Genomic DNA, 24696 nt, shown 5'->3' on the forward strand with positions numbered 1-24696 from the left:
TTACATTACAGCCTTATTGTGAGATGTATTAAATTATTTGTAAAGACTTTTTTTTTTGCAAATTAAAAAACAGAAATACCTTATTTACATAACTATTCAGACCCTTTGCTATGAGACACGAAATTGAGCTCAAGTACATCCCGTTTCCATTGATCCTCATTTGAAGCTTCAAGGTCGTGGACATTATTCATCATATAAATAGGATTTGTAGAAGGGGCAAAGCCCCTCAGACCCAGACAGTGGAGAAAGGTGCATAAAAATGGCGGATCTGCTGTCTCTATTAAATTATGACAGACAAGCTAGATTTACTGTCTCTATTATATTATGACAGACCAGCTAGATCTACTGTCTCTATTATACTATGACAGACCAGCTAGATATACTGTCAATATTATATTATGACAGACCAGCTAGATCTACTGTCTCTATTATATTATGACAGACCAGCTAGATCTACTGTCTCTATTGTATTATGACAGAACAGCTAGATCTACTGTCTTTAGGTCTCTATTATAATATGACAGACCTGCTAGATTTACTGTCTCTATTATATTATGACAGACCAGCTAGATCTACCTTCTCTATTATATTATGACAGACCAGCTAGATCTACTGTCACGAATCCCGTTTCCTGAGTCTGTTTTTTGCCTATGTTCTGTCCTGGAGAGTTTTTCCGGCGTCCTGGAACGCACCCTGTCTGGTTGCCGGGCAATGTAGCCAGTTGGGGTTTCTGATTACACGCACCTGTATCCCATCAGCTATCTGCACACCTGGTCCTGATCATCATCTCTCCTCTTCATAAGCCCGGACCTGACATCCATTCCCTGCCGGATCGTTAGCCATGAACAGTATGTTGTGCCAGAGTATCAGCCTCAAGTTGGATAGAAGTTGTTTTGTTGTTTGTTACGTATTGCTTTCCTTGAACTTACCTCTGTTTGTTCTGTCTTCAGTTACTCACCCGGATCATTTACCCCATTCCCGCCTGGTCGTCAGAAGATTCCGCTTCCCCATTGGATCCACCTATTTACTCCCATCAACTCATCACCGCTACCCGCTACACCACCTGGATATATCTACCCATTCACTTGTAAATAAATACTCACCTTTTTCCTACTCTCCTTGTCCTGGTCTGCTTCTGGGTTCGACTTTGAAGAATCGTGACATCTACTGTCTCTATTATATTATGACAGACCAGGAAGATCTGCTGTCGCTATTAAATTATGACAGACCAGCTAGATGTACTGTCTCTATTATATTATGACAGACCAGCTAGATCTACTGTCTCTATTGTATTATGACAGAACAGCTAGATCTACTGTCTCTAGTTCTTTATTATATTATGACAGACCAGCTAGATCTACTGTCTCTAGGTCTCTATTATATTATGACAGACCAGCTAGATCTACTATCTCTATTATATTATGACAGACCAGCTATATCTGCTGTATCTGTTATATTATGACAGACCTGCTAGATCTACTGTTTCTATTATATTATGACAGACCAGCTAGATCTACTGTCTCTATTATATTTGACAGACCAGCTAGATCTACTGCCTCTGTTAAATTATGACAGACCAGCTAGATCTCCTGTCTCTATTGTATTATGACAGAACAGCTAGATCTACTGTCTCTAGGTCTCTATTATAATATTACAGACCTGCTAGATCTACTGTATCTATTATATTATGACAGACCAGCTAGATCTACTGTCTCTATTATATTATGACAGACCAGCTAGATCTGCTGTCTCTATTGTATTATGACAGACCAGCTAGATCTACTGTCTCTGTTATATTATGACAGAGCAGCTAGATCTACTGTCTCTATTGTATTATGACAGAACAGCTAGATCTACTGTCTCTAGGTCTCTATTATAATATTACAGACCTGCTAGATCTACTGTATCTATTATATTATGACAGACCAGCTAGATCTACTGTCTCTATTATATTATGACAGACCAGCTAGATCTGCTGTCTCTATTAAATTATGACAGACCAGCTAGATCTCCTGTCTCTATTATATTATGACAGACCAGCTATATCTACTGTCTCTATTATACTATGACAGACCAGCTAGATATACTGTCTCTATTATATTATGAAAGACCAGCTAGATCTACTGTCTCTATTATATTGTGACAGACCAGCTATATCTGCTGTATCTGTTATATTATGACAGACCAGCTAGATCTACTGTCTCTATTATATTTGACAGACCAGCTAGATCTACTGTCTCTATTGTATTATGACAGAACAGCTTGATCTACTGTCTCTAGGTCTCTATTATATTATGACAGACCTGCTAGATCTACTGTCTCTATTATATTATGACAGACCAGCTAGATCTACTGTCTCTGTTATATTATGACAGACCAGCTAAATCTACTGTCTCTATTGTATTATGACAGAACAGCTAGATCTACTGTCTCTAGGTCTCTATTATAATATGACAGACCTGCTAGATCTACTGTCTCTATTATATTATGACAGACCAGCTAGATCTACTGTCTCTATTATATTATGACAGACCAGCTAGATCTGCTGTCTCTATTAAATTATGACAGACCAGCTAGATCTCCTGTCTCTATTATATTATGACAGACCAGCTAGATCTACTGCCTCTGTGAAATTATGACAGACCAGCTAGATCTACTGTCTCTATTATATTATGACAGACCAGCGAGATAATCTGCCTCTGTTAAATTATGACAGACCAGCTAGATCTACTGTCTCTATTGTATTATGACAGAACAGCTAGATCTACTGTCTCTATTATATTATGACAGACCAGATAGATCTGCTGTCTCTATTAAATTATGACAGACCAGCGAGATATACTGTCTCTATTATATTATGACAGACCAGCTAGATCTACTGTCTCTATTATATTATGACAGACCAGCTAGATCTACTGTCTCTATTATCTTATGAGAGACCAGCGAGATGTACTGTCTCTATTCTATTATGACAGAACAGCTAGATCTACTGTCTCTATTATATTATGACAGACCAGATAGATCTGCTGTCTCTATTAAATTATGACAGACCAGCTAGATCTAGTGTCTCTATTATATTTGACAGACCAGCTACATCTACTGTCTCTATTATATTATGACAGAACAGCCAGATCTACTGCCTCTAGGTCACTATTATATTATGACAGACCTGCTAGATCTACTGTCTCTGTTATATTATGACAGACCAGCGAGATATACTGTCTCTATTATATTATGACAGACCAGATAGATCTGCTGTCTCTATTAAATTATGACAGACCAGCTAGATCTACTGTCTCTATTATATTTGACAGACCAGCTCGATCTACTGTCTGTAGGTCTCTATTATATTATGACAGACCAGCTAGATCTACTGTCTCTATTATATAATGACAGACCAGATAGATCTACTGTCTCTATTGTATTATGACAGAACAGCCAGATCTACTGTCTCTAGGTCTCTATTATATTATGACAGACCTGCTAGATCTACTTTCTCTGTTATATTATGACAGACCAGCTAGATCTACTGTCTCTATTATATAATGACAGACCATATAGATCTACTGTATCTATTGTATTATGGCAGAACAGCTAGATCTACTGTCTCTAGGTCTCTATTATAATATGACAGACCTGCTAGATCTACTGTCTCTATTATATTATGACAGACCAGCTAGATCTACTGTCTCTATTATATTATGACAGACCAGCTAGATCTGCTGTCTCTATTAAATTATGACAGACCAGCTAGATCTCCTGTCTCTATTATATTATGACAGACCAGCTAGATCTACTGCCTCTGTGAAATTATGACAGACCAGCTAGATCTACTGTCTCTATTATATTATGACAGACCAGCGAGATCTACTGTCTGTATTATATTATGACAGACCAGCTAGATCTGCTGTCTCTATTAACTTATGAAAGACCAGCTAGATCTACTGTCTCTATTGTATTAAGACAGAACAGCTAGATCCAGTGTCTCTATTATATTATGACAGACCAGCTAGATCTATTGCCTCTGTTAAATTATTACAGACCAGCTAGAATTCCTGTCTCTATTATATTATGACAGACCAGCTAGATCCACTGTCTCTATTATATTATGACAGAACAGCGAGATATTCTGTCTCTATTCTATTATGACAGAACAGCTAGATCTACTGTCTCTATTATATTATGACAGACCAGATAGATCTGCTGTCTCTATTAAGTTATGACAGACCAGCTAGATCTACTGTCTCTAGTTCTCTATTATATTATGGCAGACCAGCTAGATCCACTGTCTCTGTTATATTATGACAGAGCAGCTAGATCTACTGTCTCTATTGTATTATGACAGAACAGCTAGATCTACTGTCTCTAGGTCTCTATTATAATATTACAGACCTGCTAGATCTACTGTATCTATTATATTATGACAGACCAGCTAGATCTACTGTCTCTATTATATTATGACAGACCAGCTAGGTCTGATGTCTCTATTAAATTATGACTGACAAGCTAAATTTACTGTCTCTATTATATTACGACAGACCAGCAATATCTACTGTCTCTATTATATTATGACAGACCAGCTAGATATACTGTCTCTATTATATTATGACAGACCAGCGAGATATACTGTCTCTATTCTATTATGACAGAACAGCTAGATCTACTGTCTCTATTATATTATGACAGACCAGCTAGATCTACTGTCTCTATTATACTATGACAGACCAGCTTGATATACTGTCTCTATTATATTATGACAGAACAGCTAGATCTACTGTTTCTATTATACTATGACAGACCAGCTAGATATACTGTCAATATTATATTATGACAGACCAGCTAGATCTACTGTCTCTATTATATTATGACAGACCAGCTAGATCTACTGTCTCTATTGTATTATGACAGAACAGCTAGATCTACTGTCTTTAGGTCTCTATTATAATATGACAGACCTGCTAGATTTACTGTCTCTATTATATTATGACAGACCAGCTAGATCTACCTTCTCTATTATATTATGACAGACCAGCTAGATCTACTGTCACGAATCCCGTTTCCTGAGTCTGTTTTTTGCCTATGTTCTGTCCTGGAGAGTTTTTCCGGCGTCCTGGAACGCACCCTGTCTGGTTGCCGGGCAATGTAGCCAGTTGGGGTTTCTGATTACACGCACCTGTATCCCATCAGCTATCTGCACACCTGGTCCTGATCATCATCTCTCCTCTTCATAAGCCCGGACCTGACATCCATTCCCTGCCGGATCGTTAGCCATGAACAGTATGTTGTGCCAGAGTATCAGCCTCAAGTTGGATAGAAGTTGTTTTGTTGTTTGTTACGTATTGCTTTCCTTGAACTTACCTCTGTTTGTTCTGTCTTCAGTTACTCACCCGGATCATTTACCCCATTCCCGCCTGGTCGTCAGAAGATTCCGCTTCCCCATTGGATCCACCTATTTACTCCCATCAACTCATCACCGCTACCCGCTACACCACCTGGATATATCTACCCATTCACTTGTAAATAAATACTCACCTTTTTCCTACTCTCCTTGTCCTGGTCTGCTTCTGGGTTCGACTTTGAAGAATCGTGACATCTACTGTCTCTATTATATTATGACAGACCAGGAAGATCTGCTGTCGCTATTAAATTATGACAGACCAGCTAGATTTACTGTCTCTATTATATTATGACAGACCAGCTAGATCTACTGTCTCTATTGTATTATGACAGAACAGCTAGATCTACTGTCTCTAGTTCTTTATTATATTATGACAGACCAGCTAGATCTACTGTCTCTAGGTCTCTATTATATTATGACAGACCAGCTAGATCTACTATCTCTATTATATTATGACAGACCAGCTATATCTGCTGTATCTGTTATATTATGACAGACCTGCTAGATCTACTGTTTCTATTATATTATGACAGACCAGCTAGATCTACTGTCTCTATTATATTTGACAGACCAGCTAGATCTACTGCCTCTGTTAAATTATGACAGACCAGCTAGATCTCCTGTCTCTATTGTATTATGACAGAACAGCTAGATCTACTGTCTCTAGGTCTCTATTATAATATTACAGACCTGCTAGATCTACTGTATCTATTATATTATGACAGACCAGCTAGATCTACTGTCTCTATTATATTATGACAGACCAGCTAGATCTGCTGTCTCTATTGTATTATGACAGACCAGCTAGATCTACTGTCTCTGTTATATTATGACAGAGCAGCTAGATCTACTGTCTCTATTGTATTATGACAGAACAGCTAGATCTACTGTCTCTAGGTCTCTATTATAATATTACAGACCTGCTAGATCTACTGTATCTATTATATTATGACAGACCAGCTAGATCTACTGTCTCTATTATATTATGACAGACCAGCTAGATCTGCTGTCTCTATTAAATTATGACAGACCAGCTAGATCTCCTGTCTCTATTATATTATGACAGACCAGCTATATCTACTGTCTCTATTATACTATGACAGACCAGCTAGATATACTGTCTCTATTATATTATGAAAGACCAGCTAGATCTACTGTCTCTATTATATTGTGACAGACCAGCTATATCTGCTGTATCTGTTATATTATGACAGACCAGCTAGATCTACTGTCTCTATTATATTTGACAGACCAGCTAGATCTACTGTCTCTATTGTATTATGACAGAACAGCTTGATCTACTGTCTCTAGGTCTCTATTATATTATGACAGACCTGCTAGATCTACTGTCTCTGTTATATTATGACAGACCAGCTAGATCTACTGTCTCTGTTATATTATGACAGACCAGCTAAATCTACTGTCTCTATTGTATTACGACAGAACAGCTAGATCTACTGTCTCTAGGTCTCTATTATAATATGACAGACCTGCTAGATCTACTGTCTCTATTATATTATGACAGACCAGCTAGATCTACTGTCTCTATTATATTATGACAGACCAGCTAGATCTGCTGTCTCTATTAAATTATGACAGACCAGCTAGATCTCCTGTCTCTATTATATTATGACAGACCAGCTAGATCTACTGCCTCTGTGAAATTATGACAGACCAGCTAGATCTACTGTCTCTATTATATTATGACAGACCAGCGAGATAATCTGCCTCTGTTAAATTATGACAGACCAGCTAGATCTACTGTCTCTATTGTATTATGACAGAACAGCTAGATCTACTGTCTCTATTATATTATGACAGACCAGATAGATCTGCTGTCTCTATTAAATTATGACAGACCAGCGAGATATACTGTCTCTATTATATTATGACAGACCAGCTAGATCTACTGTCTCTATTATATTATGACAGACCAGCTAGATCTACTGTCTCTATTATCTTATGAGAGACCAGCGAGATATACTGTCTCTATTCTATTATGACAGAACAGCTAGATCTACTGTCTCTATTATATTATGACAGACCAGATAGATCTGCTGTCTCTATTAAATTATGACAGACCAGCTAGATCTACTGTCTCTATTATATTTGACAGACCAGCTACATCTACTGTCTCTATTATATTATGACAGAACAGCCAGATCTACTGCCTCTAGGTCACTATTATATTATGACAGACCTGCTAGATCTACTGTCTCTGTTATATTATGACAGACCAGCGAGATATACTGTCTCTATTATATTATGACAGACCAGATAGATCTGCTGTCTCTATTAAATTATGACAGACCAGCTAGATCTACTGTCTCTATTATATTTGACAGACCAGCTCGATCTACTGTCTGTAGGTCTCTATTATATTATGACAGACCAGCTAGATCTACTGTCTCTATTATATAATGACAGACCAGATAGATCTACTGTCTCTATTGTATTATGACAGAACAGCCAGATCTACTGTCTCTAGGTCTCTATTATATTATGACAGACCTGCTAGATCTACTTTCTCTGTTATATTATGACAGACCAGCTAGATCTACTGTCTCTATTATATAATGACAGACCATATAGATCTACTGTCTCTATTGTATTATGGCAGAACAGCTAGATCTACTGTCTCTAGGTCTCTATTATAATATGACAGACCTGCTAGATCTACTGTCTCTATTATATTATGACAGACCAGCTAGATCTACTGTCTCTATTATATTATGACAGACCAGCTAGATCTGCTGTCTCTATTAAATTATGACAGACCAGCTAGATCTCCTGTCTCTATTATATTATGACAGACCAGCTAGATCTACTGCCTCTGTGAAATTATGACAGACCAGCTAGATCTACTGTCTCTATTATATTATGACAGACCAGCGAGATCTACTGTCTGTATTATATTATGACAGACCAGCTAGATCTGCTGTCTCTATTAACTTATGAAAGACCAGCTAGATCTACTGTCTCTATTGTATTAAGACAGAACAGCTAGATCCAGTGTCTCTATTATATTATGACAGACCAGCTAGATCTATTGCCTCTGTTAAATTATTACAGACCAGCTAGAATTCCTGTCTCTATTATATTATGACAGACCAGATAGATCTGCTGTCTCTATTAAATTATGACAGACCAGCTAGATCTACTGTCTCTATTATATTATGACAGACCAGCTAGGTCTGATGTCTCTATTAAATTATGACAGACAAGCTAAATTTACTGTCTCTATTATATTATGACAGACCAGCTAGATCTACTGTCTCTATTATATTATGACAGACCAGCTAGATATACTGTCTCTATTATATTATGACAGACCAGCGAGATATACTGTCTCTATTCTATTATGACAGAACAGCTAGATCTACTGTCTCTATTATATTATGACAGACCAGATAGATCTGCTGTCTCTATTAAATGATGACAGACCAGCTAGATCTGCTGTCTCTATTATATTATGACAGACCAGCTAGATCTACTCTCTCTATTATATTATGAGAGACCAGCTAGATCTACTGTCTCTATTATATTATGACAGACCAGCTAGATTTACTGTCTCTATTATATTATGACAGACCAGCTAGATCTACTGTCTCTATTATACTATGACAGACCAGCTTGATATACTGTCTCTATTATATTATGAGAGACCAGCTGGGTCTGATGTCTCTATTAAATTATGACAGACAAGCTAAATTTACTGTCTCTATTATATTACGACAGACCAGCTAGATCTACTGTCTCTATTATATTATGACAGACCAGCTAGATCTACTGTCTCTAGGTCTCTATTATAATATGACAGACCAGCTAGATCTACCTTCTCTATTATATTATGACAGACCAGCTAGATCTACTGTCTCTATTATATTATGACAGACCAGCAAGATCTGCTGTCTCTATTAAATTATGACAGACCAGCTAGATCTACTGTCTCTATTATATTATGACAGAACAGCGAGATATTCTGTCTCTATTCTATTATGACAGAACAGCTAGATCTACTGTCTATATTATATTATGACAGACCAGCGAGATATACTGTCTCTATTCTATTATGACAGAACAGCTAGATCTACTGTCTCTATTATATTATGACAGACCAGCTAGATCTACTGTCTCTATTATATTATGACAGTCCAGCTAGATCTACTGTCTCTATTATATTATGACAGACCAGCGAGATATACTGTCTCTATTCTATTATGACAGAACAGCTAGATCTACTGTCTCTAATTCTATTATGACAGACCAGATAGATCTGCTGTCTCTATTAAATTATGACAGACCAGCTAGATCTGCTGTCTCTATTATATTATGACAGACCAGCTAGATCTACTCTCTCTATTATATTATGAGAGACCAGCTAGATCTACTGTCTCTATTATATTATGACAGACCAGCTAGATTTACTGTCTCTATTATATTATGACAGAACAGCTAGATCTACTGTCTCTATTCTATTATGACAGACCAGATAGATCTGCTGTCTCTATTAAATTGTGACAGAACAGCTAGATCTACTGTCTCTATTCTATTATGACAGACCAGATATATCTGCTGTCTCTATTAAATTATGACAGACCAGCTAGATCTGCTGTCTCTATTATATTATGACAGACCAGCTAGATCTACTCTCTCTATTATATTATGAGAGATCAGCTAGATCTACTGTCTATATTATATTATGACAGACCAGCTAGATTTACTGTCTCTATTCTATTATGACAGAACAGCTAGATCTACTGTCTCTATTCTATTATGACAGACCAGATAGATCTGCTGTCTCTATTAAATTATGACAGACCTGCTAGATCTGCTGTCTCTATTATATTATGACAGACCTGCTAGATCTACTCTCTCTATTATATTACGAGAGACCAGCTAGATCTACTGTCTCTATTATATTATGACAGACCAGCTAGATTTACTGTCTCGATTATATCATGACAGACCAGCTAGATCTACTGTCTCTATTATACTATGACAGACCAGCTCGATATACTGTCTCTATTATATTATGACAGAACAGCTAGATCTACTGTTTCTATTATATTATGACAGACCAGCTAGATCGGCTGTCTCTGTTACATTATGACATACCACCTAGATCTACTGCCTCTATTATATTATGACAGACCAGCTATATCTGCTGTCTCTATTATATTATGACAGACCAGCTAGATCTACTTTCTATATTATATTATGACAGACCAGCTAGATCTAATGTCTCTATTGTATTATGACAGAACAGCTAGATCTACTGTCTCTAGGTCTCTATTATACTATGACAGACCAGCTAGATCTACCTTCTCTATTATATTATGACAGACCAGCTAGATCTACTCTCTCTATTATATTAGGACAGACCAGCTAGATCGGCTTTCTCTATTATATTATGACATACCACCTAGATCTACTGCCTCTATTATATTATGACAGACCAGCTATATCTGCTGTCTCTGTTATATTATGACAGACCAGCTAGATCTACTATCTCAATTACATTATGACAGACCAGCTAGATCTAATGTCTCTATTGTATTATGACAGAACAGCTAGATCTACTGTCTCTAGGTCTCTATTATAATATGACAGACCAGCTAGATCTACCTTCTCTATTATATTATGACAGACCAGCTAGATCTACTGTCTCTTTTATATTATGACAGACCAGCAAGATCTGCTGTCTCTATTAAATCATGACAGACCAGCTAGATCTACTGTCTCTATTGTATTATGACAGACCTGCTAGATCTGCTGTCTCTATTATATTATGACAGACCTGCTAGATCTACTCTCTCTATTATATTACGAGAGACCAGCTAGATCTACTGTCTCTATTATATTATGACAGACCAGCTAGATTTACTGTCTCGATTATATTATGACAGACCAGCTAGATCTACTGTCTCTATTATACTATGACAGACCAGCTCGATATACTGTCTCTATTATATTATGACAGAACAGCTAGATCTACTGTTTCTATTATATTATGACAGACCAGCTAGATCGGCTGTCTCTGTTACATTATGACATACCACCTAGATCTACTGCCTCTATTATATTATGACAGACCAGCTATATCCGCTGTCTCTATTATATTATGACAGACCAGCTAGATCTACTTTCTCTATTATATTATGACAGACCAGCTAGATCTAATGTCTCTATTGTATTATGACAGAACAGCTAGATCTACTGTCTCTAGGTCTCTATTATACTATGACAGACCAGCTAGATCTACCTTCTCTATTATATTATGACAGACCAGCTAGATCTACTCTCTCTATTATATTAGGACAGACCAGCTAGATCGGCTTTCTCTATTATATTATGACATACCACCTAGATCTACTGCCTCTATTATATTATGACAGACCAGCTATATCTGCTGTCTCTGTTATATTATGACAGACCAGCTAGATCTACTATCTCAATTATATTATGACAGACCAGCTAGATCTAATGTCTCTATTGTATTATGACAGAACAGCTAGATCTACTGTCTCTAGGTCTCTATTATAATATGACAGACCAGCTAGATCTACCTTCTCTATTATATTATGACAGACCAGCTAGATCTACTGTCTCTTTTATATTATGACAGACCAGCAAGATCTGCTGTCTCTATTAAATCATGACAGACCAGCTAGATATACTGTCTCTATTGTATTATGACAGAACAGCTAGATCTACTGTCTCTAGTTCTTTATTATATTATGACGGACCTGATAGATCTACTGTCTCTATTATATTATGACAGACCAGATAGATCTACTGTCTCTAGGTCTCTATTAAATTATGACAGACCAGCTAGATCTCCTGTCTCTATTATATTATGACAGACCAGCTAGATCTACTGCCTCTGTGAAATTATGACAGACCAGCTAGATCTACTGTCTCTATTATATTATGACAGACCAGCGAGATCTACTGTCTGTATTATATTATGACAGACCAGCTAGATCTGCTGTCTCTATTAACTTATGAAAGACCAGCTAGATCTACTGTCTCTATTGTATTAAGACAGAACAGCTAGATCCAGTGTCTCTATTATATTATGACAGACCAGCTAGATCTATTGCCTCTGTTAAATTATTACAGACCAGCTAGAATTCCTGTCTCTATTATATTATGACAGACCAGATAGATCTGCTGTCTCTATTAAATTATGACAGACCAGCTAGATCTACTGTCTCTATTATATTATGACAGACCAGCAAGGTCTGATGTCTCTATTAAATTATGACAGACAAGCTAAATTTACTGTCTCTATTATATTATGACAGACCAGCTAGATCTACTGTCTCTATTATATTATGACAGACCAGCTAGATATACTGTCTCTATTATATTATGACAGACCAGCGAGATATACTGTCTCTATTCTATTATGACAGAACAGCTAGATCTACTGTCTCTATTATATTATGACAGACCAGATAGATCTGCTGTCTCTATTAAATGATGACAGACCAGCTAGATCTGCTGTCTCTATTATATTATGACAGACCAGCTAGATCTACTCTCTCTATTATATTATGAGAGACCAGCTAGATCTACTGTCTCTATTATATTATGACAGACCAGCTAGATTTACTGTCTCTATTATATTATGACAGACCAGCTAGATCTACTGTCTCTATTATACTATGACAGACCAGCTTGATATACTGTCTCTATTATATTATGAGAGACCAGCTGGGTCTGATGTCTCTATTAAATTATGACAGACCAGCTAGATTTACTGTCTCTATTATATTATGACAGACCAGCTAGATCTACTGTCTCTATTATATTACGACAGACCAGCTAGATCTACTGTCTCTATTATATTATGACAGACCAGCTAGATCTACTGTCTCTAGGTCTCTATTATAATATGACAGACCAGCTAGATCTACCTTCTCTATTATATTATGACAGACCAGCTAGATCTACTGTCTCTATTATATTATGACAGACCAGCAAGATCTGCTGTCTCTATTAAATTATGACAGACCAGCTAGATCTACTGTCTCTATTATATTATGACAGAACAGCGAGATATTCTGTCTCTATTCTATTATGACAGAACAGCTAGATCTACTGTCTATATTATATTATGACAGACCAGCGAGATATACTGTCTCTATTCTATTATGACAGAACAGCTAGATCTACTGTCTCTATTATATTATGACAGACCAGCTAGATCTACTGTCTCTATTATATTATGACAGTCCAGCTAGATCTACTGTCTCTATTATATTATGACAGACCAGCGAGATATACTGTCTCTATTCTATTATGACAGAACAGCTAGATCTACTGTCTCTAATTCTATTATGACAGACCAGATAGATCTGCTGTCTCTATTAAATTATGACAGACCAGCTAGATCTGCTGTCTCTATTATATTATGACAGACCAGCTAGATCTACTCTCTCTATTATATTATGAGAGACCAGCTAGATCTACTGTCTCTATTATATTATGACAGACCAGCTAGATTTACTGTCTCTATTATATTATGACAGAACAGCTAAATCTACTGTCTCTATTCTATTATGACAGACCAGATAGATCTGCTGTCTCTATTAAATTGTGACAGAACAGCTAGATCTACTGTCTCTATTCTATTATGACAGACCAGATATATCTGCTGTCTCTATTAAATTATGACAGACCAGCTAGATCTGCTGTCTCTATTATATTATGACAGACCAGCTAGATCTACTCTCTCTATTATATTATGAGAGATCAGCTAGATCTACTGTCTATATTATATTATGACAGACCAGCTAGATTTACTGTCTCTATTCTATTATGACAGAACAGCTAGATCTACTGTCTCTATTCTATTATGACAGACCAGATAGATCTGCAGTCTCTATTAAATTATGACAGACCTGCTAGATCTGCTGTCTCTATTATATTATGACAGACCTGCTAGATCTACTCTCTCTATTATATTACGAGAGACCAGCTAGATCTACTGTCTCTATTATATTATGACAGACCAGCTAGATTTACTGTCTCGATTATATTATGACAGACCAGCTAGATCTACTGTCTCTATTATACTATGACAGACCAGCTCGATATACTGTCTCTATTATATTATGACAGAACAGCTAGATCTACTGTTTCTATTATATTATGACAGACCAGCTAGATCGGCTGTCTCTGTTACATTATGACATACCACCTAGATCTACTGCCTCTATTATATTATGACAGACCAGCTATATCTGCTGTCTCTATTATATTATGACAGACCAGCTAGATCTACTTTCTATATTATATTATGACAGACCAGCTAGATCTAATGTCTCTATTGTATTATGACAGAACAGCTAGATCTACTGTCTCTAGGTCTCTATTATACTATGACAGACCAGCTAGATCTACCTTCTCTATTATATTATGACAGACCAGCTAGATCTACTCTCTCTATTATATTAGGACAGACCAGCTAGATCGGCTTTCTCTATTATATTATGACATACCACCTAGATCTACTGCCTCTATTATATTATGACAGACCAGCTATATCTGCTGTCTCTGTTATATTATGACAGACCAGCTAGATCTACTATCTCAATTATATTATGACAGACCAGCTAGATCTAATGTCTCTATTGTATTATGACAGAACAGCTAGATCTACTGTCTCTAGGTCTCTATTATAATATGACAGACCAGCTAGATCTACCTTCTCTATTATATTATGACAGACCAGCTAGATCTACTGTCTCTTTTATATTATGACAGACCAGCAAGATCTGCTGTCTCTATTAAATCATGACAGACCAGCTAGATCTACTGTCTCTATTGTATTATGACAGACCTGCTAGATCTGCTGTCTCTATTATATTATGACAGACCTGCTAGATCTACTCTCTCTATTATATTACGAGAGACCAGCTAGATCTACTGTCTCTATTATATTATGACAGACCAGCTAGATTTACTGTCTCGATTATATTATGACAGACCAGCTAGATCTACTGTCTCTATTATACTATGACAGACCAGCTCGATATACTGTCTCTATTATATTATGACAGAACAGCTAGATCTACTGTTTCTATTATATTATGACAGACCAGCTAGATCGGCTGTCTCTGTTACATTATGACATACCACCTAGATCTACTGCCTCTATTATATTATGACAGACCAGCTATATCTGCTGTCTCTATTATATTATGACAGACCAGCTAGATCTACTTTCTCTATTATATTATGACAGACCAGCTAGATCTAATGTCTCTATTGTATTATGACAGAACAGCTAGATCTACTGTCTCTAGGTCTCTATTATACTATGACAGACCAGCTAGATCTACCTTCTCTATTATATTATGACAGACCAGCTAGATCTACTCTCTCTATTATATTAGGACAGACCAGCTAGATCGGCTTTCTCTATTATATTATGACATACCACCTAGATCTACTGCCTCTATTATATTATGACAGACCAGCTATATCTGCTGTCTCTGTTATATTATGACAGACCAGCTAGATCTACTATCTCAATTATATTATGACAGACCAGCTAGATCTAATGTCTCTATTGTATTATGACAGAACAGCTAGATCTACTGTCTCTAGGTCTCTATTATAATATGACAGACCAGCTAGATCTACCTTCTCTATTATATTATGACAGACCAGCTAGATCTACTGTCTCTTTTATATTATGACAGACCAGCAAGATCTGCTGTCTCTATTAAATCATGACAGACCAGCTAGATATACTGTCTCTATTGTATTATGACAGAACAGCTAGATCTACTGTCTCTAGTTCTTTATTATATTATGACGGACCTGATAGATCTACTGTCTCTATTATATTATGACAGACCAGATAGATCTACTGTCTCTAGGTCTCTATTATATTATGGCAGACCAGCTAGATCTACTATCTCTATTATATTTTGACAGACCAGCTATATCTGCTGTATCTGTTATATTATGACAGACCAGCTAGATCTACTGTCTCTATTATATTTGACAGACCAGCTAGATCTACTGTCTCTATTATATTATGACAGAACAGCTAGATCTACTGTCTTTAGGTCTCTATTATATTATGACAGACCAGATAGATCTGCTGTCTCTATTATATTATGACAGACCAGCTAGATCTACTGTCTCTATTATATTATGACAGAACAGCCAGATCTACTGTCTCTAGGTCTCTATTATATCATGACAGACCTGCTAGATATACTGTCTCTGTTATATTATGACAGACCAGCTAGATCTACTGTCTCTATTATATAATGACAGACCAGCTAGATCTACTGTTTCTATTGTATTATGGCAGAACAGCTAGATCTACTGTCTCTAGGTCTCTATTATAATATGACAGACCTGCTAGATCTACTGTCTCTATCATATTATGACAGACCAACTAGATCTACTGTCTCTGTTATATTATGACAGACCAGCTAGATCTACTGCCTCTATTAAATTATGACAGACCAGCTAGATCTACTGTCTCTATTGTATTGTGACAGAACAGCTAGATCTACTGTCTCTAGGTCTCTATTATATTATGACAGACCTGCTAGATCTACTGTCTCTATTATATTATGACAGACCTGCTAGATCTACTGTCTCTATTGTATTGTGACAGAACAGCTAGATCTACTGTCTCTAGGTCTCTATTATATTATGACAGACCTGCTAGATCTACTCTCTCTATTATATTATGACAGACCAGCAAGATCTGCTGTCTCTATTAAATTATGACAGACCAGCTGGATCTACTGTCTCTATTATATTATGAAAGAACAGCGAGATATTCTGTCTCTATTGTATTATGACAGAACAGCTAGATCTACTGTCTCTATTATATTATGACAGACCAGCGAGATATACTGTCTCTATTCTATTATGACAGAACAGCTAGATCTACTGTCTCTGTTATACTATGACAGACCAGCTAGATATACTGTCTCTATTATATTATGACAGACCTGCTAGATCTACTCTCTCTATTATATTATGACAGACCAGCAAGATCTGCTGTCTCTATTAAATTATGACAGACCAGCTGGATCTACTGTCTCTATTATATTATGACAGAACAGCGAGATATTCTGTCTCTATTGTATTATGACAGAACAGCTAGATCTACTGTCTCTATTATATTATGACAGACCAGCGAGATATACTGTCTCTATTCTATTATGACAGAACAGCTAGATCTACTGTCTCTGTTATACTATGACAGACCAGCTAGATATACTGTCTCTATAATATTATGAAAGACCAGCTAGATCTAATGTCTCTATTGTATTATGACAGAACAGCTAGATCTACTGTCTCTAGGTCTCTATTATATTATGACAGACCAGCTAGATCTAATGTCTCTATTGTATTATGACAGAACAGCTAGATCTACTGTCTCTAGGTCTCTATTATAATATGACAGACCAGCTAGATCTACCTTCTCTATTATATTATGACAGACCAGCTAGATCTACTGTCTCTATTATATTATGACAGACCAGCTACATCTGCTGTATCTGTTATATTATGACAGACCAGCTAGATCTACTGTCTCTAGGTCTCTATTATATCATGACAGACCTGCTAGATCTACTGTCTCTGTTATATTATGACAGACCAGCTAGATCTACTGTCTCTATTATATAATGACAGACCAGCTAGATCTACTGTTTCTATTGTATTATGGCAGAACAGCTAGATCTACTGTCTCTAGGTCTCTATTATAATATGACAGACCTGCTTGATCTACTGTCTCTATCATATTATGACAGACCAACTAGATCTACTGTCTCTGTTATATTATGACAGACCAGCTAGATCTACTGCCTCTATTAAATTATGACAGACCAGCTAGATCTACTGTCTCTATTGTATTGTGACAGAACAGCTAGATCTACTGTCTCTAGGTCTCTATTATATTATGACAGACCTGCTAGATCTACTGTCTCTATTATATTATGACAGACCTGCTAGATCTACTGTCTCTATTGTATTGTGACAGAACAGCTAGATCTACTGTCTCTAGGTCTCTATTATATTATGACAGACCTGCTAGATCTACTCTCTCTATTATATTATGACAGACCAGCAAGATCTGCTGTCTCTATTAAATTATGACAGACCAGCTAGATCTACTGTCTCTATTATATTATGACAGAACAGCGAGATATTCTGTCTCTATTGTATTATGACAGAACAGCTAGATCTACTGTCTCTATTATATTATGACAGACCAGCGAGATATACTGTCTCTATTCTATTATGACAGAACAGCTAGATCTACTGTCTCTGTTATACTATGACAGACCAGCTAGATATACTGTCTCTATTATATTATGAAAGACCAGCTAGATCTAATGTCTCTATTGTATTATGACAGAACAGCTAGATCTACTGTCTCTAGGTCTCTATTATAATATGACAGACCAGCTAGATCTACTATCTCTATTATATTATGACAGACCAGGTACATCTGCTGTATCTGTTATATTATGACAGACCAGCTAGATCTACTGTCTCTATTATATTTGACAGACCAGCTAGATCTACTGTCTCTATTATATTATGACAGAACAGCTAGATCTACTGTCTCTAGTTCTCTATTATATTATGACAGACCAGCTAGATCTAATGTCTCTATTGTATTATGACAGAACAGCTAGATCTACTGTCTCTAGGTCTCTATTATAATATGACAGACCAGCTAGATCTACCTTCTCTATTATATTATGACAGACCAGCTAGATCTACTGTCTCTATTATATTATGACAGACCAGCTACATCTGCTGTATCTGTTATATTATGACAGACCAGCTAGATCTACTGTCTCTATTATATTTGACAGACCAGCTAGATCTACTGTCTCTATTATATTATGACAGAACAGCGAGATATTCTGTCTCTATTCTATTATGACAGAACAGCTAGATCTACTGTCTCTATTATATTATGACAGACCAGCGAGATATACTGTCTCTATTATATTATGACAGACCAGCGAGATATACTGTCTCTATTAAATTATGACAGACCAGCTAGATCTACTGTCTCTATTATATTATGACAGACCAGCTAGGTCTAATGTCTCTATTAAATTATGACAGACAAGCTAAATTTACTGTCTCTATTATATTACGACAGACCAGCTATATCTACTGTCTCTATTATATTATGACAGACCAGCTAGATATACTGTCTCTATTATATTATGACAGACCAGCGAGATATACTGTCTCTATTCTATTATGACAGAACAGCTAGATCTACTGTCTCTATTATATTATGACAGACCAGCGAGATATACTGTCTCTATTATATTATGACAGAACAGCTAGATCTACTGTCTCTATTATATTATGACAGACCAGATAGATCTGCTGTCTCTATTAAGTTATGACAGACCAGCTAGATCTACTGTCTCTAGTTCTCTATTATATTATGACAGACCAGCTAGATCCACTGTCTCTGTTATATTATGACAGAGCAGCTAGATCTACTGTCTCTATTGTATTATGACAGAACAGCTAGATCTACTGTCTCTAGGTCTCTATTATAATATTACAGACCTGCTAGATCTACTGTATCTATTATATTATGACAGACCAGCTAGATCTACTGTCTCTATTATATTATGACAGACCAGCTAGGTCTGATGTCTCTATTAAATTATGACTGACAAGCTAAATTTACTGTCTCTATTATATTACGACAGACCAGCAATATCTACTGTCTCTATTATATTATGACAGACCAGCTAGATATACTGTCTCTATTATATTATGACAGACCAGCGAGATATACTGTCTCTATTATACTATGACAGACCAGCTTGATATACTGTCTCTATTATATTATGACAGAACAGCTAGATCTACTGTTTCTATTATACTATGACAGACCAGCTAGATATACTGTCAATATTATATTATGACAGACCAGCTAGATCTACTGTCTCTATTATATTATGACAGACCAGCTAGATCTACTGTCTCTATTATATTTGACAGACCAGCTAGATCTACTGTCTCTATTATATTATGACAGAACAGCTAGATCTACTGTCTCTAGTTCTCTATTATATTATGACAGACCAGCTAGATCTAATGTCTCTATTGTATTATGACAGAACAGCTAGATCTACTGTCTCTAGGTCTCTATTATAATATGACAGACCAGCTAGATCTACCTTCTCTATTATATTATGACAGACCAGCTAGATCTACTGTCTCTATTATATTATGACAGACCAGCTACATCTGCTGTATCTGTTATATTATGACAGACCAGCTAGATCTACTGTCTCTATTATATTTGACAGACCAGCTAGATCTACTGTCTCTATTATATTATGACAGAACAGCGAGATATTCTGTCTCTATTCTATTATGACAGAACAGCTAGATCTACTGTCTCTATTATATTATGACAGACCAGCGAGATATACTGTCTCTATTATATTATGACAGACCAGCGAGATATACTGTCTCTATTAAATTATGACAGACCAGCTAGATCTACTGTCTCTATTATATTATGACAGACCAGCTAGGTCTAATGTCTCTATTAAATTATGACAGACAAGCTAAATTTACTGTCTCTATTATATTACGACAGACCAGCTATATCTACTGTCTCTATTATATTATGACAGACCAGCTAGATATACTGTCTCTATTATATTATGACAGACCAGCGAGATATACTGTCTCTATTCTATTATGACAGAACAGCTAGATCTACTGTCTCTATTATATTATGACAGACCAGCGAGATATACTGTCTCTATTATATTATGACAGAACAGCTAGATCTACTGTCTCTATTATATTATGACAGACCAGATAGATCTGCTGTCTCTATTAAGTTATGACAGACCAGCTAGATCTACTGTCTCTAGTTCTCTATTATATTATGACAGACCAGCTAGATCCACTGTCTCTGTTATATTATGACAGAGCAGCTAGATCTACTGTCTCTATTGTATTATGACAGAACAGCTAGATCTACTGTCTCTAGGTCTCTATTATAATATTACAGACCTGCTAGATCTACTGTATCTATTATATTATGACAGACCAGCTAGATCTACTGTGTCTCTTATATTATGACAGACCAGCTAGGTCTGATGTCTCTATTAAATTATGACTGACAAGCTAAATTTACTGTCTCTATTATATTACGACAGACCAGCAATATCTACTGTCTCTATTATATTATGACAGACCAGCTAGATATACTGTCTCTATCATATTATGACAGACCAGCGAGATATACTGTCTCTATTCTATTATGACAGAACAGCTAGATCTACTGTCTCTATTATATTATGACAGACCAGCTAGATCTACTGTCTCTATTATACTATGACAGACCAGCTTGATATACTGTCAATATTATATTATGACAGACCAGCTAGATCTACTGTCTCTATTATATTATGACAGACCAGCTAGATCTACTGTCTCTATTGTATTATGACAGAACAGCTAGATCTACTGTCTTTAGGTCTCTATTATAATATGACAGACCTGCTAGATTTACTGTCTCTATTATATTATGACAGACCAGCTAGATCTACCTTCTCTATTATATTATGACAGACCAGCTAGATCTACTGTCACGAATCCCGTTTCCTGAGTCTGTTTTTTGCCTATGTTCTGTCCTGGAGAGTTTTTCCGGCGTCCTGGAACGCACCCTGTCTGGTTGCCGGGCAATGTAGCCAGTTGGGGTTTCTGATTACACGCACCTGTATCCCATCAGCTATCTGCACACCTGGTCCTGATCATCATCTCTCCTCTTCATAAGCCCGGACCTGACATCCATTCCCTGCCGGATCGTTAGCCATGAACAGTATGTTGTGCCAGAGTATCAGCCTCAAGTTGGATAGAAGTTGTTTTGTTGTTTGTTACGTATTGCTTTCCTTGAACTTACCTCTGTTTGTTCTGTCTTCAGTTACTCACCCGGATCATTTACCCCATTCCCGCCTGGTCGTCAGAAGATTCCGCTTCCCCATTGGATCCACCTATTTACTCCCATCAACTCATCACCGCTACCCGCTACACCACCTGGATATATCTACCCATTCACTTGTAAATAAATACTCACCTTTTTCCTACTCTCCTTGTCCTGGTCTGCTTCTGGGTTCGACTTTGAAGAATCGTGACATCTACTGTCTCTATTATATTATGACAGACCAGGAAGATCTGCTGTCGCTATTAAATTATGACAGACCAGCTAGATTTACTGTCTCTATTATATTATGACAGACCAGCTAGATCTACTGTCTCTATTGTATTATGACAGAACAGCTAGATCTACTGTCTCTAGTTCTTTATTATATTATGACAGACCAGCTAGATCTACTGTCTCTAGGTCTCTATTATATTATGACAGACCAGCTATATCTGCTGTATCTGTTATATTATGACAGACCTGCTAGATCTACTGTTTCTATTATATTATGACAGACCAGCTAGATCTACTGTCTCTGTTAAATTATGACAGACCAGCTAGATCTCCTGTCTCTATTGTATTATGACAGAACAGCTAGATCTACTGTCTCTAGGTCTCTATTATAATATTACAGACCTGCTAGATCTACTGTATCTATTATATTATGACAGACCAGCTAGATCTACTGTCTCTATTATATTATGACAGACCAGCTAGATCTGCTGTCTCTATTGTATTATGACAGACCAGCTAGATCTACTGTCTCTGTTATATTATGACAGAGCAGCTAGATCTACTGTCTCTATTGTATTATGACAGAACAGCTAGATCTACTGTCTCTAGGTCTCTATTATAATATTACAGACCTGCTAGATCTACTGTATCTATTATATTATGACAGACCAGCTAGATCTACTGTCTCTATTATATTATGACAGACCAGCTAGATCTGCTGTCTCTATTAAATTATGACAGACCAGCTAGATCTCCTGTCTCTATTATATTATGACAGACCAGCTATATCTACTGTCTCTATTATACTATGACAGACCAGCTAGATATACTGTCTCTATTATATTATGAAAGACCAGCTAGATCTACTGTCTCTATTATATTGTGACAGACCAGCTATATCTGCTGTATCTGTTATATTATGACAGACCAGCTAGATCTACTGTCTCTATTATATTTGACAGACCAGCTAGATCTACTGTCTCTATTGTATTATGACAGAACAGCTTGATCTACTGTCTCTAGGTCTCTATTATATTATGACAGACCTGCTAGATCTACTGTCTCTATTATATTATGACAGACCAGCTAGATCTACTGTCTCTGTTATATTATGACAGACCAGCTAAATCTACTGTCTCTATTGTATTATGACAGAACAGCTAGATCTACTGTCTCTAGGTCTCTATTATAATATGACAGACCTGCTAGATCTACTGTCTCTATTATATTATGACAGACCAGCTAGATCTACTGTCTCTATTATATTATGACAGACCAGCTAGATCTGCTGTCTCTATTAAATTATGACAGACCAGCTAGATCTCCTGTCTCTATTATATTATGACAGACCAGCTAGATCTACTGCCTCTGTGAAATTATGACAGACCAGCTAGATCTACTGTCTCTATTATATTATGACAGACCAGCGAGATAATCTGCCTCTGTTAAATTATGACAGACCAGCTAGATCTACTGTCTCTATTGTATTATGACAGAACAGCTAGATCTACTGTCTCTATTATATTATGACAGACCAGATAGATCTGCTGTCTCTATTAAATTATGACAGACCAGCGAGATATACTGTCTCTATTATATTATGACAGAACAGCTAGATCTACTGTCTCTATTATATTATGACAGACCAGATAGATCTGCTGTCTCTATTAAATTATGACAGACCAGCTAGATCTACTGTCTCTATTATATTTGACAGACCAGCTACATCTACTGTCTCTATTATATTATGACAGAACAGCCAGATCTACTGCCTCTAGGTCTCTATTATATTATGACAGACCTGCTAGATCTACTGTCTCTGTTATATTATGACAGACCAGCGAGATATACTGTCTCTATTATATTATGACAGACCAGATAGATCTGCTGTCTCTATTAAATTATGACAGACCAGCTAGATCTACTGTCTCTATTATATTTGACAGACCAGCTCGATCTACTGTCTCTAGGTCTCTATTATATTATGACAGACCTGCTAGATCTACTTTCTCTGTTATATTATGACAGACCAGCTAGATCTACTTTCTCTGTTATATTATGACAGACCAGCTAGATGTAC

General features: G+C 36.5%; 3 long non-coding RNA genes across 3 annotated transcripts; all 3 read left to right on the plus strand.

Moving 5' to 3' along the window:
• The first annotated feature begins 748 nt into the window (after positions 1 to 748).
• LOC149970337 (uncharacterized) lies at positions 749 to 1113 on the plus strand. The gene is made up of 2 exons (XR_016493142.1): positions 749 to 848; positions 951 to 1113. It is a non-coding gene; the product is annotated as an uncharacterized LOC149970337 (long non-coding RNA).
• A 4065-nt stretch (positions 1114 to 5178) lies between these two features.
• Positions 5179 to 5542, plus strand: LOC149970338 (uncharacterized). The gene is made up of 2 exons (XR_016493468.1): positions 5179 to 5277; positions 5380 to 5542. It is a non-coding gene; the product is annotated as an uncharacterized LOC149970338 (long non-coding RNA).
• A 16638-nt stretch (positions 5543 to 22180) lies between these two features.
• Positions 22181 to 22545, plus strand: LOC149970339 (uncharacterized). The gene is made up of 2 exons (XR_016493469.1): positions 22181 to 22280; positions 22383 to 22545. It is a non-coding gene; the product is annotated as an uncharacterized LOC149970339 (long non-coding RNA).
• Positions 22546 to 24696: the final 2151 nt, after the last annotated feature.

This window comes from Oncorhynchus mykiss, chromosome 29 (assembly GCF_057628025.1).
Source record: "Oncorhynchus mykiss isolate SJ-2025 chromosome 29, ASM5762802v1, whole genome shotgun sequence".
NCBI lineage: Eukaryota > Metazoa > Chordata > Actinopteri > Salmoniformes > Salmonidae > Oncorhynchus > Oncorhynchus mykiss.